We start from the raw sequence: 19,739 nt of genomic DNA, 5'->3' as shown, positions 1-19,739 counted from the left end.
TCTTGTAGCAAATTGCCTTCCACTCACTAGCCACTGCCCAATCTAGGAATGGAATAGGTATGCCTCTGCTTGACTCTCACTCCTGTAGTCGAGACTGGTAGAGTACTGAAAACTCTCCAGGTGCGAACCTGAGAGGATGTATACTTATCACCTCCCCCAGACTAGGGCCAGGGACCATGTCAATCAATAGTACAATCACTTGGTAGTGTAGTCTAGTGGAGAGCCCAGGCCTGGAATTCAGAAGGACATGGATTCTAATCTTGCCTCTGTTACATGCCTGCTTTGTGACCTTGGGAAAGTCACTTCACTTTAAATGCCTCAGTTACCTTATCTACACTATGAGGATGAAGACTCTGAGCCCCACATGGGAAGGAGGCTATGTCCAACCTGATTTGCTTGTATCCACTGCAGTGCTAAGTGTAGTGCCAGGCACATAGTAAGTACTTAACAAATACCACAGCTATTAATATTATTCACTTCCATAAAATAATCTCCCCAGTGCTTAATTCAGTGCCTCTAAATTTAATAAATGCTCGTGATGAGTAGCACTATTCTTTAGCAACTGTGCTCTTCAAGTATTAAGTCAAATCTGGTAGACTTTCTATTTATTTTATTATGATGCTATTCTATTTATTTTGTTATGATATGCATCTAGCTTTACTTCTATTTATTCTGATGACTTGACACCTGTCCACATGTTTAGTTTTGTTGTCTGTCTCCCCCTTCTAGACTGTGAGCCCGTTGCTGGATAGGGACCATCTCTATATGTTGCCAACTTGTACTTCCCAAGCGCTTAGTACAGTGCTTTGCATACAGTAAGTGCTCAATAAATACGATTGAATGAATGACTTGATTTGAGGCATCCGATTCAACCAGTTTAGACTAGACTGGGAGATTAAGGTTTAATAAGAACATATTCATCTAGAAAGTAGACTGATATAAGATTTTCTTATCATCATTCTTCCTGACAATTTTTATCAATTTCAAGCATTTAAGCAAGGAGGACCAGAAGGTGTTCAAAGCTTATTGGAGAAATTCAGGAAGCCTATGAAGGTGTTGTGTGCTGTAATAGGTTTAATTTGTACCACTGAGTGAGAGCAGGTCACAGGATTATTTAGCCAAATGCGTTTGTGCATTTATTTCTGTTGGAAAAATATAGAAATATATTTGGCCAGTTAAATGTTGTCATGATGACAATTTACAAACTATAATATTTAATTATTCAGCAATAAACATGCCATTTGAGAAAGAAATAGATGATGATTGCATTTAAAAGTAGCTATTTGTTTTGTTTCCTTACAATTATTATAATTAGACAAAAACCCATGTCAATTCATGCCAGTGGTCCTTCGAACTTGGTATTCTCTCCCACACAGTGGCTCCAAATGGTACTTGGAGGAATAGATTCTGGACCACAAGCTCAGTGTGGGCAGTGAATGTGTCTACCAACTCTCTTATATTGCCTTCTCCCAAGTTCCTAGTACAGTGCTCTGCACACAGTTAGTACTTGATGAATATGTTTGATTGATTGATTGGAACAGAACAATGATTGCTTTTTTGTTGTTTACTCGTATGGATTGTCCTTCCAACATCTAATATCTCCCCTAATAATTCCTCTGGACCAAGCCCATCAATCTGTAGAAATCCTTGTTGAGCTCTCAATCATCTGTAAATTTTTTTCTTTGACATCACTGATTTTCACTTGTCTAGGAATTAACAACTTCAACTTCATTGAATATCCTTCATTTTAATGTTTCAATATTTTTAATGGTATTTGTTAAGCACTTACTATGTGCCAGGCACTGAACTATGCACTAGGGTAGATAAAAGCTAATCAGTTGGGGGACAATTCATATCCTACCTGGGGCTGACAGTCTTAATCCCCATTTTACAGATAAAGTAACTGAGGCATAGAGATGATAAGTGACTTGCCCAAGAATGCACAGAAGACAAGTACCTGATCAATAACAATGTCATAGTCAACTCTGTCCTCACCCCTGACAATTTTTATCAATTTCAAGCATGCTCCCTTTTCAGCATTCATATTTGTAGACTGAAGTGTTCTTGCTGTGAGGTTATGTTCCTATAATAAAGATGCTGTAAACCCTGGGGCAGACACAAAACAATCAAGCTAACCTGCCCCACACGGGACTCACACCTAATAGTTAGGTAGGATAGGCCCCAGATGCTGCTCTTTTGGAACAGAAGTCACCCATAAGCGTTGTAGGCAGAGGTACAAGACCCCTTTTGGGTTTGGGAGTCAAAAGGACCTCAGTTCTAATCCCAGCTCTGCCACTTGTCTGTTGTGTGACCTTGAGCAAGTCACTTAACTTCACTGTGCCTCAGTTACCTCATCTGTAAAATGGGGAATAAAACTGTGGACCCTATGAGAGACAGGGACTGTATCCAACTTATTACCCTTGTGTCCACGCAGCAAATGGAACATTGCTTAGCACATAGTAAATGCTAAACAAATTCCATTGTCATCATCATCATCATCATATAGGTCAGGGAACTAATAAGGAGCATAGTGGTTGGAGGAAATCATCATGAGTGGGGCCTAATCTCGAAGATGATGAAAGAATGAAGTACAAAAAAAGGCTTATGCAACACACCTCTGTTGCCTTCATTCAACAAGACTGTCCACAACATTTTGTCACGTAATACGTTGTCTGACTGTGGCCCTACTGAAAGGATTTCACAGTGAAATCATTCAAGGCCAAGGTTTTGCTTCTTGGAGTTTCTGGGGTGAAGAATGCCATGACGAGGGGGCCGTGGGGAATGTTCTGGCCTCCTGTTCCCCCATGCTTGGATCTTCCTATTGGAGGTTCAGAGGATGCTGGATTCTTCTGAACATTCTTGGACACAAGAATGAGGAGATGGGGGCTCTGACCTGAGGGTCCTTGCTGGTGTTCTCCTTTCTAGGACCAGATGAAGTGATGAGGCTACCCCAACCCACCTCTGCTTTGGGCCAGGGGAGGTCAGCAGGGTGGGAGCTGGTCCTAAGGTTGTTTGAATCCTGCGTGGGCCACCCTGGAGGGATCAGGGGTAGCACCTGGATGTGCTTGTGGTAGCAGGACTCGAGCCACACCGGCAGCAGCTCCAGAAGAGTCTGACCGAGAGAAGGCCCACAGTGAGGGCCAGAGGGCGGGAGGGCCACACAGAGAGCCTGGGCTTGAAGTGCTGGGCCAGACCCCTCTTCCTGGGTCTCCGCCCTGATGACTTCTCCTTCCTTCTCCAGCGAGTGACTTCTGCCCGTTGTCCTGCTTCCAGCCACATCATTATAGGGCATAAATGAATCACCCTGCCCATAGCATTTTTTACTTGTTTATTTCTCAGGCTATAGATAAGGGGGTTCAACATGGGGACCACGATGGTATAGAAAACAGAAGCCACCTGGTCCTTACCCAAGGAGTAAGATTTACTTGGCTTTAGGAATGTAAAGATTAGAGTCTCATAGAAGATGGTGATTCCCGTGAAGTGGGAAGCACAGGTGTAGAAAGCTTTTATTCTCCCCACAGTGGAGTTGATCTTCAAAATGGCAGTGATAATAGCCATGTATGAAACTGTAATCATTATCAGAGACATTGCAAGGGTGGATCCAGCTAAGATAAACATCATTTCCGTGTTGTGTGTGTCAGTGCAGGACAAAAACAAGATTGGTGAGGTATCACAGAAAAAATGGTGAATTACATTTGAGTTCCAAAATGGCAATCTAGCTATGAACAGAAGAACTATCAGGGAGTTTTTAAAAGCAACTCCATGTGACCCAACCATAAGCCACATGCATAATCTTGAGGACATAACAGAGGAATAAAGCAGTGGGTTATAGATAGCTACATAACGATTGTATGCCATTGCAGAGAGGAGAAAGCATTCTGTTCCTGCCAAAGAAATGAAAAAATACATTTGGTCAAAGCAGCCAATGAATGAAATTTTCTTTCTGGATGTTAAATTCTCCGAGGTTTTGGGAGTAATGGCTGTGGAGTAACTCAGATCAACAAAAGACAAACCACACAGGAAAAAGATACATGAAGTTATGAAGACAAGATTCTTTCTGGATTATGAGGATCATCCCTATGTTGCCCACCACAGAAATCATATAGATAGAGAGAAATATCATGAAAAGGATCAGTCGGGCTCTTGGAGAACCTGTCAGGCCCATGAGGATGAAGTCGGCCATTCCAGTATCATTTACTGTGTGCAGAGCACTGTACTAAGCACTTGGGAAGTACAAGTTGGCAACATATAGAGACGGTCCCTACCCAACAGTGGGCTCACAGTCTAGAAGGGGGAGACAGAGAACAAAACAAAACATATTAACAAAATAAAATCAATAGGATATGTACAAGTAAAATAAATAAATAGAGTAATAAATATGTACAAATCTATACATATACACAGGTGCTGTGGGGAAGGGAATGGTTTTGTTCTCTGTCTCCCCCTTTTAGACTGTGAGCCCACTGTTGGATAGGGACTGTCTCTAATATGTTGCCAACTTGTCCTTCCCAAGCGCTTAGTACAGTGCTCTGCACACAGTAAGCACTCAATAAATACGATTGATTGATTGATTGATTCTTGCAGCCGGTGGCGTCAGCATCTCTCCTCTACTGAGAAATGAATATTGAAATTCAGGAGGAAAATGTTCCTACAGTTTGGGGGATATTAGGAGAATTAATAGAGAAACATACTTAGGGAAGGATACTACTGTTTGATCACATTTCGTTCGATATCTGTGCTTGGATAGAGGGAAGTCAGAGAAGCCCAGGTTTTCCCTTCTCAGGCAACAGTGATGGGAGAAGTTTATGTTCACTTTGAATGGAGAAAGCTTCCGACCCTGCAGAGTCACTAAACAACTACATAGAATTAAAACGATGTTGCAATAACTCAATTTTCTCTCACCTATCCTCACAGTTCTGATAATATAGGGAGTTCAGCACCTACAAAGGGGTTCTGTGTGTGTGTGTGTGTGTGTGTGTGTGTGTGTGTGTGTGTGTGCATGCTTGTGTATATGGGGGACAGAAGATGGCCATGGGAGTAAGCAAGGTCTAGTGGATTGAGCACGGGGCTGGGAGTCAGAAGGAGCTGAGTTCTTACCCTGGATCCACCACTCGTCTGCTGTGTGACCTTGGGTAAGTCACTTAACTTCTCTATACCTCATTTACCTCATCTGTAAAATGGGGATTAAGACTGTGAGCCCCATGTTGGACAGGAACTGTGTCCAACCTGATTAGCTTGTATCTACCCCAGCACTTAAAACAGTGCTTGACACATAGTATTAAAAAAATATTATTATTATTACCCTGTGAAATTCTACTCTTACAAAAGGATTAGAATGTGATTCCTCCCTCTATTTCCTCTTCTGACTTTTTCTGGTTCCTCATCTTTCAACAGGTTTTAGCCTATGCTAAAATAATTATAATTATTTATTAAGCATTTGCTATGTTCCAAGTACTGGGGTAGATGCAAGACAATCGGACAGGACCCAGTCCATGTCCCACATGAGGCTCACAGTCTAAGCTGGAGAGAAGACAGGTATTTCATCTCTATTTTACAGATGGGAAAATTCAGGCATAGAAAGGTTAATTAACTCTCCCAATTTCACAAGGTGACATGTAATGAAGCAGGAAATGGAACCTCTATCTACTGACATACAGTCCAATGCTGTTATCTCTAGATTGCTAGCCTCAGGTATATAGGAAACAATTCAAGCATGAGTTTAAGAGAATGAAGAGTATGCCCCAAAGAATCCTGGGAAGACCATCTATACAGCCCTGACACCATCTTGTCACTGATTCCTTGCTATTTTGAGGCTCAGTTACAGGAATTCCACACAAGTGCTGAATGCAGTCTCTATCTTTGATAAATGCAGGCTGGCGATAATATTATGTCCCTGTTCTCCCTTCTCAAGTCTCAACACAACTTCCATTATGAGAGCAAAGCCGGAGGGATTTACCTCCTGTAGACATGTACATATCTTTAAATTATATATAATGAATCATTTATTTATACTAATGTCTGTCTCCCCATCTAGACTGTAGGCTCATCGCGGGCAGGGAATGTGTCCACCAATGCAGTTGAATTGTACTCTCCCAAGCACTCAGTATAGTGCTCTATACATAGTAAGCGCTCAATAAATGCCACTGATAATGATGATGATCATACAAGTTGTATTATTGTAAACTCTGAAGCTCACTCTGGAAATTTCAGTTGAGTCTTTAAAAAAGAATGTCTTCATTTAGAAATCAAAAATATGGTGTTAATTTGCAAAAAATTCTTCAGGGAAGCTGATTTGTTTATACTCTATCCTCAAATTTTCAATTTACTGAAGTCAAATTTGTTCTCTTATTTAAATGAATCAGAGAGGATACATCATGAAGAAACTTTGAGGGGTTTAACTTTAATTTAGATTTTGGTTGCTATTTCAAAACCTTTTACAAAACTCTGAGAGCCTAGGTATTATGGAAACTTTCCAGGACACCAATATACAATCATACAGCTTTTACTACAAAATTGTAACTGAGCAGAGACATAATCACTTACCCTTTATAGTGGTTTCCAATTCTGATTAGGCGATATGACAGAGTTAAGGAAAGGGTCTACTTGAAATTCCAACTCTCCTTACTCAATGGGATCTTTCCAAAAGGAGAATGAGTATATAAAATGCCATATATTAAAGGAAATTTTGATGTTCTTTAAAAAGAGAAGGATACCATCGGAAGGTTTTTTCAAGTCTACTAATACGATATAATATTGAATTGTTTCCCATTTGTGAGAATTAAATGATCATTGTTGGGTTAAAGGAAATGCATCCCTCCAAGAATCAGGTTATTCAGAGGAAGTTGATAACTTTCTGCAAGAAACTTCTCTCTACTAGTTTGTCATTGCAGATTTTCCTTTTCTACAAAATGGATTTAGTTCCCAAGAAATATCAGAGCCCTCTGATTTAAGTCATTTCTCATCAGATTTAATTTCAGTTATATTTTTTTCATGTGCTTTCCTATCCTGTATCCTTGGGCAAAGAAAATATTCAGATCAAATCCAGAAAAGCACTAGCCATTTCCAAGAAAAGATCATGCCAACACTATTTATAGGGACTCTGGGCAGTGTCAGGTTCTGATTTGTTCCACACAATGCTGACAGCCTCTCCCTCGCTTGAACCTCAGAGCATCTCTCCAACAGAAAGTTAATAACCAAACAAGCTTTGTTTCTCTTTAGGGAGACAGGGATTAAATTGGTCACACAAGTCATTTTCAAAGTAAGACTATGAGAAGGTTTTTTAAAGACAAAATATCAGAGCAGGATAAACTCAAGTACACTGTTTCTCCATAATGTGTGATTTCCCTATGTGTTTTGGATATGACATTATTGAGAAATTTGGGGATGCTCTTCAGATACATTCATCAATTTAGAGAAAATGTGATGTGTTGGATGAAATAGATAAACCCCAGGTGTGGCAACAGACTTGGGACATAAACTATCTTGTGAATGTTCTTTGTCGAAAAGTTCTATAAGCTTGTAATCTCTGTATTACAACAAAAATGAGAGTTTTTTAAATTTTTTTCATGATATTTCTTAAGAATTTACTATCTGCCAGGCACTGTGCTGAGCACAGAGGTGGATATAAGATACAAGCTAATTAGGTTGGACACAGTCCTTATCCCATTTGGGACTCACAGTTTTCATCACCATTTTACAGATGAGGTAACTGAAGCACAGAGAAGTAAAATGACTTGCCAAGGTCACATAACAGACTAGAGGCAGAGCCGGGATTAATACCCACTTCCTTCTGATTCCCTGGCCTGTGTTCTATTCACTAGGCTGTGCTGCTTCTCATAGTTTGTGTGACTGACCTTGATTCTTCTACTTCAAAATAGGCCCTGTACATGGTCTTCATTCACCATGAATAGTCTTTTTTTTATTTTGTAAATCATAAAGACCTGGGAGTTATCCTGCTCAAGTTTGGCTTTCCCAAATTAGTTATCGTCATATGGTCACACTCCGTTGGAATGGCAGTCAGAGTCTGGATAAAAGCTGTTTAAGGACATCCTTTGCTGTCACAAATGGTGTTAACTCTTGCACTGATGCTTTTCACCATAATGTTCACAGTGTTGCTGACTGACACATACTAAGTGTGGAATTTGGCAGCTGAATACAGAATCTCCTAGGAGGTGGACTCTTGTATTTGCAAGGCCTTTATGCAAAGACAATGATTGCAAAGACTCTCATTGATGAGCCCCTGAATGCTTTGTGTTGATAGCCTGAAAAAGACAGGTATTCTACTTCAAACAAGGTGCAGTGTCCTAATTCCTGCTCGAAATGCTATCCATTGATGGTGGGCAGCTTAATTCTGCTCCCTGAGGTGCAGAATTTCACCAAATTCTATTCAGAGTGGCCAAGTGAAAAGAGCATCAGAGCCTGAGAATCTGACAGCATTCTAATTGCAGTTCCACCACTCGCCTGCTGTGTGACTTGTCTGCTGTGTGATCTTGGGCAAGTCACTTCATTTCTCTGAGCCGCAGTTACCTCATCTGTACAATGGGGAATGAGACTGTGAGCCTCAAGTGGAACAGAGATGGTGTCCAACCCGACTTGCTTGCATCCACCTTAGTGCTTAGTACAGTACCTGGCACATAATAAGAGCTTAGCACATACCACCCCCTTTTGGGGTCACACCTGGAGAGTTTCCAATACTCTACCAGTCTCAACTATGGGAGGAAGCATCAAGGAGAGGCATATCCATTCCTAACTTGGGCAGTAGCAGGTGAGTGGAAGACAATCTGCTACCAGTCAAATCTCTCTGTGCTGGGCAGCAGAGGCATAGGAGAGAGTCGAGGGCAGAGACTCAGGTTTACTGCTCAGAAGGAGGCAATGGTGAACCACTTCTGGATTTTTACCAAGAAAACTCTATGGATCCACTACCAGAACTATTGCAGATAGAGGTGGGTCATTCTGGGAGAGAGGTGTCCATGGCATCGCTATGGGTCAGAGATGGCTCGGCAGCATTAGACAAGACTCTTGTCTAATAATACCAGAATTATTATTATTATTACCTTACATTGTAAACTTCTTGAGAGAGAGGATAATGTCTACCAACTAGATTGGACTGAACTCTTCCAAGCACTTAGTAGAGTGCTCTACACACAGTAAGAACTTAATAAATATCATTGATTAACTTCTCTGTGCCTGTTTCCTCATTTGTAAAATGGGGATTCAATAACTATTCTCCCTCCCGCTTACAATGTTAGTCCTACATGAGACAGGGACTGTGTTTGACTTGAATACCTTGTTTCTACCCCAGCATTTAGTACAGTGCTTAACAAAAATAATAATAATAATAATGGTATTTTCTATTATTATTATCATTATTATTACCATCTACCTACCCCAGTTGCTTAGTACAGTGCTTGGCCCAAAGTAAACGTTTAACAAATACACAACTATCATTATTGATGGCAATGCTTCTAGATGCATAGGCTTGGCCTGTTCACCATTTGGAGTGTTGCACTTGGATTTGCAACCTTTATTCATGCATCCTCAGCCCGACACCACTTATATGCATATCTGTCTCTTCCTATAGAATGTAAGCTTGCTGAAAGCAGGGACTGTATCTACCAACTCTGTTATAGCATAGTCACCCAAGCACTTAGCATAGTGCTCTGCATATAGTAAGTACTCAATAAATACTATTGACTGATTGATTGGAACATTGGCTCTGGAAAGAAAGGATGACAGCATCCTCAGATTTGATATCTGAGGTGCTATTGTCAACATAGTATTGTTAGACTGTAAGCTTCTCTAGACTGTAAGCTCACTGTGGGCAGGCAATGTGTGTGTTAATTGTTATGTTGCACTCTCCCAAGCACTTAGTACAGGGCTCTGCACACAGTAAGTGCTTAATAAATACAACTGAATGATTGAATCAATATGACCATGAAGAGGGGACACCACATGGAGAGTATATACAGCAACTTCATCAATTCTGTTTGCACTGTTTGAGGCAAATTACCAGCAGAGACTGACAAGAACACATCCCACACTCCAAGTTCCTACACTGTAGTGGCATCATAAGTGGCCAAATAGTCCATATTGAAAACAAACAATGTATAGAGAAGTAGCGAGCTCTCCAAAGCAGGAGAGATTTTCCAAGCAACAGAATTTAATGATTACAGGAAGGTGGCTCAATTCAATATTTGTTTAGCATTCAGGGACATGTGTCCCTATAGCAAAGATTTTTCTCTTCGTTGCTCTCAGAAGAGCATTCTTATTGTCTTTCTTCTTCAGGCTACAGAGCAAAGGATTCATGAGGGGAATGACTTCAATATAAACCACAGGAGCTCCTTAATCATTCTGGCAGGGAAGTGATATTATCCAGTTGTAGGAAAGTGAAGAAACAGGGTCCCTTACAATAGCGTCACCCCATGAGTGGGAGGCAAAAGTGGAAACATTTATGTTGGGCATCAGAGGAAGAGATTTTTAGGAAGGCAGAGAGAGTGGAGCTGTAAGAGATGGAGAAGATATGAGTTAAGCCCTATTTTTCCTGCGTATTCAATCATTCACTCAATCGCATTTATCGAGTGCTTACTGCGTGCAGAGCACTGTACTAAGTGTTCGGAAAGTACAATTCAGCAACAGAGACATTCACTACCCAACAACGGGCTAACAGTCTAGAAGTGGGGAGAATGACATCACTCCCCCAGACTCACCGGAAAAGTAGGAGATGTCGGTTTCCTTCTCGCCTCCCAATGTTGCTTTCACACTATCCCTCCTCCCCTTTCGTTTTTCCTCCCTTCCTTTGAAACCCACATTATTCGACTCTACCACCCCCTGCAGATTCTTGTAGCCGTCATCTACCGCCCCCCCGGCCCCACCTCCAACTTCTTTAATGATTTTGACCCCTTCCTCACCTTCCTTCTCTCCTTTTCCAAGCCCACTCTGATCCTCGGAGACTTCAACATTCACATAGATATCCCTGGTGACTCCTCTGCTGCCCACCTTCTATCTCTCCTTGACGTTGCCAACCTCGTGCTCCACCCCACCTCGCCCACTCACCAACTTGGTCACACCCTCCACCTCATCATCTCCTACCGCTGCACTCTCTCCTCACTCACCAACTCTGAAATCCCTCTCTCTGATCATAAACTTCTCACCTGCCTCCTCACTCACACTCCTCTCCCCTGCAAATCTATATTACTACCTCACAGAGACCTCTGTTCTCTCGACCCCATCCATCTTTCTGAGGGCCTCACACCCTACCTCGCCGCCCTCTCCTCTCTACCCAATCTTGATGATCAGATTACTGCTCTCAACTCTACCCTCTCTACTCAGCTCTACTCACTTGCTCCACTTTCCCTTCGCCACTCTCGTACCACTAACCCACAGCCCTGAATCACTGCTACTGTCTGCCTCCTTCACTCTTATGCTCGAGTTGATGAATGCAGCTGCCGAAAGTCTAAACACCATGCCAACCTCGTTCACTTCAGGTTTATCTTTTCCTGCCTTTACTCTGCCCTCTCCACTGCCAGACAAAACTATTTCTCCTTCCTTATTGACACCCATGTCCATCATCCCCGTCAGCTCTTCCATACATTTAACTCCCTTCTCAATCCCCCTGTTCCTTCTCCTCCTCCTTCCCTTACCCCCAATGATCTGGCCTCCTAATTCATTAATAAAATTAAATCCATCAGGTCTGAGCTCCCCAAAGTCACCCCTCCCCATTCTCCAACCCCCCGGCTCTCAACCCTCTCTGCTACTCTCCCATCGTTCCCCTGAGTATCCCCAGATGAAATCTCCTCCCTCCTCTCAAGTGCTACTCCGATCACCTGTGCTTCTAACCCCATTCCCTCTCATCTTATGATACCTCTTGCTCCGTCCCTCTTCATTCATTCATTCATTCATTCATTCAATTGTATTTATTGAGTGCTTACTGTGTGCAGAGCACTGTACTAAGCGCTTGGGAAGTACAAGTTGGCAACATAGAGAGACGGTCCCTACCCAACAGTGGGCTCACAGTCTAGAAGGGGGAGACAGAGAACAAAACAAAACATATTAACAGAATAAAATAAAAAGAATAAATGTACAAGTAAAATAAATAAATAGATAGAGTAATAAATACATACAAACATATAAACATATATACAGGTGCTGTGGGGAAGGGAAGGGGTTAAGATGGGGGATGGAGGGAGGAGGAGGGGGTGAGGAAGGAGGAAGAGGAAGTCTGGGAAGGCCTACTGGAGGAAGTGAGCTCTCAGGAGGGCTTTGAAGGGAGGAAGAGAGCTAGCTTGGCTGATGTGGGGAGGGAGGGCATTCCAGGCCAGGGGAATGACGTGGGCCGGCGGTCGACGGCGGGGCAGGCAAGAACATGGCATGGTGAGGAGATTAGCGGCAGAGGAGCGGAGTGTGCGAGCTGGGCTGTTGAAGGAGAGAAGGGAGGTGAGGTAGGAGGTGGCGAGGTGATGGAGAGCCTTGAAGCCTTGAAGCCTTGAAGCCGAGGGTGAGGAGTTTCTGCCTCCTCCCTTCCTTAACTTCCATCTTCAGCTGCTCACTCTCCACTGATTCCTTCCCCTATGCCTTCAAACACGCCCACGTCTCTCCCATTCTAAAAAAAACCCTCTCTTGACCCCACCTGACCTTCTAGTTATCTCCCTATCTCCCTCCTACCATTCCTTTCCAAACTCCTTGAATGAGTCCTCTACACGCACTGCCTCGAATTCCTCAACGCCAACTCTCTCCTGTACCCCCTCCAATCTGGCTTCCATCCCCTACATTCCACTGAAACTGCCCCCTCAAAGGTCACCAATGACCTCCTGCTTGCCAAATCCACCGGGTCCTACTCTATCCTAATCCTCCTCGACCTCTCAGCTACCTTTGACACTGTGGACCACCCCCGTCTCCTCAACACACTATCCAACCTTGGCTTCACAGACTTTGTCCTCTCCTGATTCTCCTCTTATCTCTCTGGCCATTCATTCTCAGTCTCTTTTGCGGGCTCCTCCTCCCCCTTCCATCCCCTTACTGTAGGGGTTCCTCAAGGGTCAGTTCTTGGTCCCCTTCTGTTCTCTATCTACACTCACTTCCTGGGTGAACTCATTCGCTCCCACGGCTTCAACTATCATCTCTACGCTGATGACATCCAAATGTACATCTCTGTCCCTGCTCTCTCTCCCTCCCTTCAGCCTCGTGTCTCCTCCTGCCTTCAAGACATCTCCATCTGGATTTCTGCCCGCCATATAAAACTCAATATGTCCAAGACTGAACTCCCTATCTTCCCTCCCAACCCCTGCCTTCTCCCTGACTTTCCCATCACTGTTGACGGCACTACCATCCTTCCTGTCTCACAAGCCTGCAAACTTGGTGTCATCCTGGACTCCGCTCTCTCGTTCACCCCTCACATCCAATCCATCACCAAAACCTGCCTGTCTCACCTGTGCAATATCGCCAAGTTCCACCCTTTCCTCTCCATCAAAACTGCTACCCTGCTGGTTCAATCTCTCATCCTATCCCGACTGGATTACTGCATCAGCCTCCTCTCCCATATCCCATCCTCCTGTCTCTCCCCACTTCAATCCATACTGAGTCCCCTCCTTCCTCTCCCCCTCCTCCCCCTCCCCATCCCCCCACCTTACCTCCTTCCCCTCCCCACAGCACCTGTATATATGTTTGTACATATTTATTACTCTATTTTACTTGTACATATTTACTATTCTATTTATTTTATTTTGTTAATATGTTTTGTTTTGTTGTCTGTCTCCCCCTTCTAGACTGTGAGCCCGCTGTTGGGTAGGGACAATCTCTATATGTTGCCAACTTGCACTTCCCAAGCGCATAGTACACTGCTCTGCACACAGTAAGCGCTCAATAAATACGATTGAATGAATGAATGAATGAATGAATGAATGAATAAACAGGAAACAATAGCATCCAAATTAAATTTTGATAAAAAATTAGATATAAAATTTATAAATAAAATTATAGACATATACATATCATTAATAAAATAAATAGAATAATAAATGTGTACATATATACACAAGTGCTGTAGAGCAGGAAGGGGAGTGGAGTGGAGAAAGCAAATCAGGGTGATGTGGAGGGGAGAAGGAGCAGAGGAAAAGTGGGGGATTAGTCTGGAAGGATTTTATGCTCTTTTTAGGCTCTTAAGTAAGTTTGCATCGAGTGTGATGATTTCATAGCAAAAAAAGGTGAATAGCAAAGTAAGAGAATATTAGTCTACTGAGATTAAGGAGTTAGTGAATTTAATTTGATGAGATGGTGTTCAGCCATTTGCAGACCATTTGTGACACAAAGCCTGGAAAAAGCAGTGGGCTACAGATGGCACACTTCTCAGAGTCACACCTGGAGAGTTTCCAGTACTCTACCAGTCTAGACTATAGGAGGGAGAGTCAAGCAGAGGCATATCCATTCCATTCTTAGCTTGGGCAGTGGCTAGCGAGTGGAAGGCAATCTTTTACAAGTCAAAACTTACCTATGCTGGGCAGCAGCGGCATGGGAGAGAGTCGAGAGAGGAGACTCAGGTTTACTACATGGAAGGAGACAGTGGCCAACTGCTTCCGTATTTTTACCAAGAAAACTATATAGCTACACTACCAGAATGATTGCAGGTGGAGGTAGGGCATTTTGGGAGAGATGTGTCCATGGGGTCATTATGGGTCAGGCATGACTCGAAAGCATAAGACAACAACAGATGGCTATACAACAGTCAGAGCACATCGAGTCCAGGAGGAAGCACTCATTACAGACTAAGCCAAGAGTTAAGTATGTCTGGCCAAAAAACCCAGTGTAGGGAATGGTTTTCTATTTGAATATGAAATTGATTAGGGTCTGGACAGCGGTAGAGGAATAAAGGATATTGATGAATGGTACGTTGCTGAGTATAAGTGCCTTGTAACCAGAGAACGGGTCACTTCTTTATACTATATTTCCCAAAAGCTTCATACAGCGCACCTCACCATGCGGGCTCTCAATAAATGTTACTTCAGAAGCAGTGTGGCTTAGTGGAAAGAGTTTGGGCTTGGGAGTCAGAGGTCATGGGTTCTAATCCCAGCTCTGCTACTTGTCAGCTGTGCGACTTTGGGAAAGTCACTTAACTTCTCTGTAACTCAGTTACCTCATCTGTAAAATGGGGATTAAGACTGTGAGCCCTCAGGTGGGATAACCTGATTATCTTGTATCTACTTAGAACACTGCTTGGCACATAGTAAGCACTCAACAAAAGCAATTATTATTATTACTACCAGTCCTCCTCCTCCTCCTTCTTCTCCTCCTTTTTCTCCTTCTCCTTCTCATCCTCCTCCTTTTTCTTCTTCTCCTCCTCCTCATTGTCCTTTTTCTCCTTTCTTCCTCTTCATCCCGCTTTTCCTCTACTCTTCCTCGTCTTCATGTCATTCTTTTTTTCATTCAATCGTATTTATTGAGCACTTACTGTGTACAGAGCACTGTACTAAGAGCTTGGGAAGTACAAGTCGGCAACATATAGAGGTGGTCCCTACCCAACAACGGGCTCACAGTCTAGAAGGGACAAAGGATTGTTCTAAGTGGTGGGAGGTTACAAGGTGATCAGTTTGTTCCTCATGGGGCTCACAGTCTTCATCCCCATTTTACAGATGAGGGAACTGAGGCCCAAAGAAGTTAAGTGACTTACCCAAAGTCACACAGCTGACAGTTGGCGGAGATGGGATTTCAACCCATGACCCCTCTGACTCCAAAGCCCGTGCAATTTCCCTTGAGCCACGCTGCTTCTCAGGGAGGATTCATTCAATCGTATTTATTGAGCGCTTACTGTGTGCAGAGCACTGTACTAAGCGCTTGGGAAGTACAAGTTGGCAATATATAGAGATGGTCCCTACCCAAAAACGGGCTCAGAGTCTAGAAGGGGGAGACGGACAAAAACAAACAAACATGTAGACAGGTGTCAAAATCGTCAGAACAAATAGAATTAAAGCTATATGCACATCATAAACAATACGAATAGAATAGTAAATATGTACAAGTAAACTAAATAGAGTAATAAATCTGTACGTTTATATATATATATGTATATATATATATATATATATATAAGTGTTGTGGGGAGGGGAAGGAGGTAGAGCGGAGGGGATAGGGAGGAGGAGAGTAAAACGGGGCTCAGTCTGGGAAGGCCTCCTGGAGGAAGTGAGCCCTCAGTAGGACTTTGAAGGGAGGAATAGAGCTAGCTTGGAGGATGTGTGGAGGGAGGGCATTCCAGGCCAGGGGAAGGACGTGGGCCAGGGTTCAATGGCGGGACTGGCAAGAGTGAGGTACAGTGAGAAGGTTAGCGGCAGAGGAGCAGAGGCTGTCTACCACTGCTGAGGAAAAAGTGCATTAGTTTGTGAACATGTGAGTAAGTTCTGATTAGGATGATCTGCACATCTGCTATGATGATAAAAAATGCAGCGATAAATACCTTACTAACAACATTGAGGAGAGGATAGTTATGTCATCTGCAGGTCTCTAATCACTTTTTGTGGCTTTTTGGGCCAGTGGATACTAAAGGGGTGGGGGTGGGGGTGTTGAAAGTACAGTGAAATTTTCACCTATGGAGGCTCCTATCTGTTGCTAAGCCATCTGCATTGAAGATTCACACTGCCTGCTGTCATTTTTAAAATTGCTAATAATTATATGGCTGCCAATTAAAATGTTTAAAGCCCAACTGATTCTCCTCAGGTTAATGCAGAATAAAAATGAAGTAGGCTCTAGTGGAAAGAAAATAGGCCTGAAAGTCAGGAGACCTCTGTTCTGTTTCCAACACCCTGCTACTGACCTGCCTGTGTCTTCTGGCAACACCTTTAACCTCTCTGGCCATCCTCTGGCTAATGAATATAACAATACTCGTTCCCTTCTTGGGGAATTATAAGAATTAAATTGGAAGCATTATGGCCTAGTAAAACGAGGACAGGCCTGAAAGTCAGAGGACCTGGGTTCTAATCCTGGCTCTGCTGCTTGTCTGCCGTGTGATGTTGGGAAAGTAAGTTAACTTCTCTGTATTTCTGTTTCCTCATCTGTAAAATGGGAAGTCAATCCTACACTCTCCTCCTTAGAATGTGAATCCCACATTGTACAGCAGGGACTGTGTGCAACCTGATTGACTGTCTTGTACCTAGCCCTGTGCTTCATACAGTGCTTGACACAAAGTGACCGCTTAACAAGAGTCATGGAAAAAGGAAATGGAACGTGAAAAACCCAAGGCCTTGGGGAGTTGATACCCAGCCAAAATTGGCTAGCTCAGAGTGATAATCATAACAATAGTAATGGCATTTGTTAAGCACTTACTATGTGCAAAACATTGTTCTAAGCACTGGGGAGGTAACAAAGTGATCAGGTTGTCCCATGGGGAGCTCACAGTCTTAATCCCCATTTTAAAGATGAGGTAACTGAGGCACAGAGAAGTTGTTACTTGCCCAAAGTCACACAGCTGACAATTGGCAGAGCTGGGATTTGAACCCATGACCTCTGAACTTGAACCCATGACCTCTGACTCCAAAGCCCAGATTCTTTCCATTAAGCAACCTTGCTTCTCTGATATAATACAAATTGATTAAAAATATCTTCACCTCTGCCTTGTATTAAAATATCTAGGTAATTCTATCCAAATGATCAGGCTGATTGTATAATAATTTGCGTTTTGTAGACTTGGTCCAGTGGTGTTAAACTAAGCATGTCACCCTCCCACAGAGGCTTCTCAGAGATTCTCTTTGGAACTGCTTTTAGTGCAATTTTTCATTTATTTTGGTATTTGACAAGAGCTTACTATGTGTCTGAAACTGTACTAAGTGCTGGGGTAGACACAAGCTAATCAGGTTGGACACAGTCAATATCCCATGTGGGGCTCACAGTCTTAATCCCCATTTTCCAGGTGAGGTAACTGAGAATCAGAGAAGTGAAGTGACTTGCCCAAGGTCATGCAGCAGAGAAGTAGTGGAGCTAGGATAAGAACCCAGGTCCTTCTCGTCCCTGCTTCATCCACTAGGCTGCACTGTTTGTGTTGCTGATAAGGTTTCCTGAATTCTGGGAGTCAGTTGCTGTAGATAGTCCAGCATGGCATTCTGCAATCTGGAAAGAATTGTCTCTGTTGCAGTAGAAGAGAAAACGGTGTTAGGGACTGCCAGAAAAATAAGGTTGACCAGCTAGGAGGGTTCCCCAGGGAACCTTGTTGGGTGACTGCATGAGTTACTTATGGCTTGGCTGTTAGTGGTCTAGGTGACAACACTAAATGATACATTAAAAAATCTGTAATCTTTGAAGATTCCCGACATAAATTCTGCTCAGCTAAAAAATTCGTTGTTGGAATGTCATGAAGAACGTAACAAAGACTCCTCTGTCACCTTATTTTAGTTTGTCTAAGAACCTAAGGTAAATCCCTTAACTTCTCTGAGCCTCAGTTATCTCATCTGTAAAATGGGGATTAAATCCTCCAGTCCTCCTCCTTTTAAATTAGACTGTGAGACCCATGTGGGACAAGGGCTGGGTTCAACTTGATAAATTTGGTATCTACCCCAGCTCTTAGAACAGTGCTTGACTCAGAGTAAGCACTTAACAAATGGCATTCAAAAAATTGAAACTGTGAAAATGATGGTTTTTGGTGTCTTGGTAGGCCATCTATTTCCTGTAGGGTGGAAACTAGAGCCTGTTTTCAGTGATTGGCTAGCAATGACTGTTTTATATTTCCACCCAGAAAATCATCATAGGTGAAATCAGTCAATCAATCATTGAAATATACTAAGCTCTTGAGAGAATACAAAACCACAGAGTTGGTAGACATGATCCCTGCCCACCAGGAGCTTTTAGTCAAGAACGTACAGTCTGTAGAGGGAGAAAGGCATTAAAATGAATAATAATAATGTTGGTATTTGTTAAGTGCTTACTGTGTGCCAAGCAATTTTCCAAGCACTGGTGGGGGGGAGGTAATCAAGGTTGTCCAACGTGGGGCTGACAGTCTTAATCCCCATTTTACAGATGAGGGAACTAAGGCCCATAGAAGTGAAGTGACTTGCCCAAAGTCACATAGCTGACAAGTGGCAGGACTGGGATTAGAACCCATGACCTCTGACTCCCAAACCCGTGGTCTTTCCACTGAGCCACGATCTGTATGTAAATTCTGCGAGGCTAAGGGTTGGGTGAATATTGAGTGCTTAAAGGGAGCAGATACAAATGCATAGGTGACACAGAAGGGAGAGGGTTTAGTTAAACAAATAACTTGGGGGTAAAAAGAGGAAACTGGAGACACAACTGTTCTGTCTGCATTCATTTGTTCTAAACCTTGGAGTTGTTTTCTATTTCCAGAACACAGGCTAGGATGTCAGAGGTCATGGGTTATAATCCTGGCTTCACCACTTAGCTGTGTGACCTTGGACAAATCACTTAACTTCGCTGTGCCTCAGTTCCCTCATCTGTAAAAGTGGATTAAGACTGTGAGCCCCACGTGGGACAACCTGATTATCATGTATCTATCTCAGTGCTTAGAAGAGTGCTTGGCACCTACTAAGAACTTAACAAATACCATTATTATTATTATTATTATTATTATTATTATTTCATACTCTTTCTCTTAGTTTCCAGTCACAGATCTATACCATTTAGTTATTATCAATCTCGTTACCAAATGATGCTTTGGGAATTAACTGGAGCTAATTTCTGAACACATAAAGAAGCAAAACACAGTGTGTGTGTGTGTGTGTGTGTGTGTTTGTGTGTGTGTGTGTGTGTGT

General features: G+C 42.8%; 2 non-coding genes across 2 annotated transcripts; one reads left to right on the top strand and one right to left on the bottom strand.

Annotated features, from left to right (window-relative positions):
• Window positions 1-138, bottom strand: LOC119926103. Its single transcript, XR_005450013.1, has one exon. It is a non-coding gene; the product is annotated as a small nucleolar RNA SNORA7 (small nucleolar RNA).
• A 14,196-nt stretch (window positions 139-14,334) lies between these two features.
• Window positions 14,335-14,472, top strand: LOC119926301. The gene has a single exon (XR_005450188.1). It is a non-coding gene; the product is annotated as a small nucleolar RNA SNORA7 (small nucleolar RNA).
• The last annotated feature ends 5,267 nt before the right edge of the window (window positions 14,473-19,739 follow it).

This window comes from Tachyglossus aculeatus, chromosome 3 (genome assembly GCF_015852505.1).
Source record: "Tachyglossus aculeatus isolate mTacAcu1 chromosome 3, mTacAcu1.pri, whole genome shotgun sequence".
NCBI lineage: Eukaryota > Metazoa > Chordata > Mammalia > Monotremata > Tachyglossidae > Tachyglossus > Tachyglossus aculeatus.
Note: the sequence above shows the minus strand (reverse complement) of the source record. Positions and strands in the feature narration are given on the sequence as shown.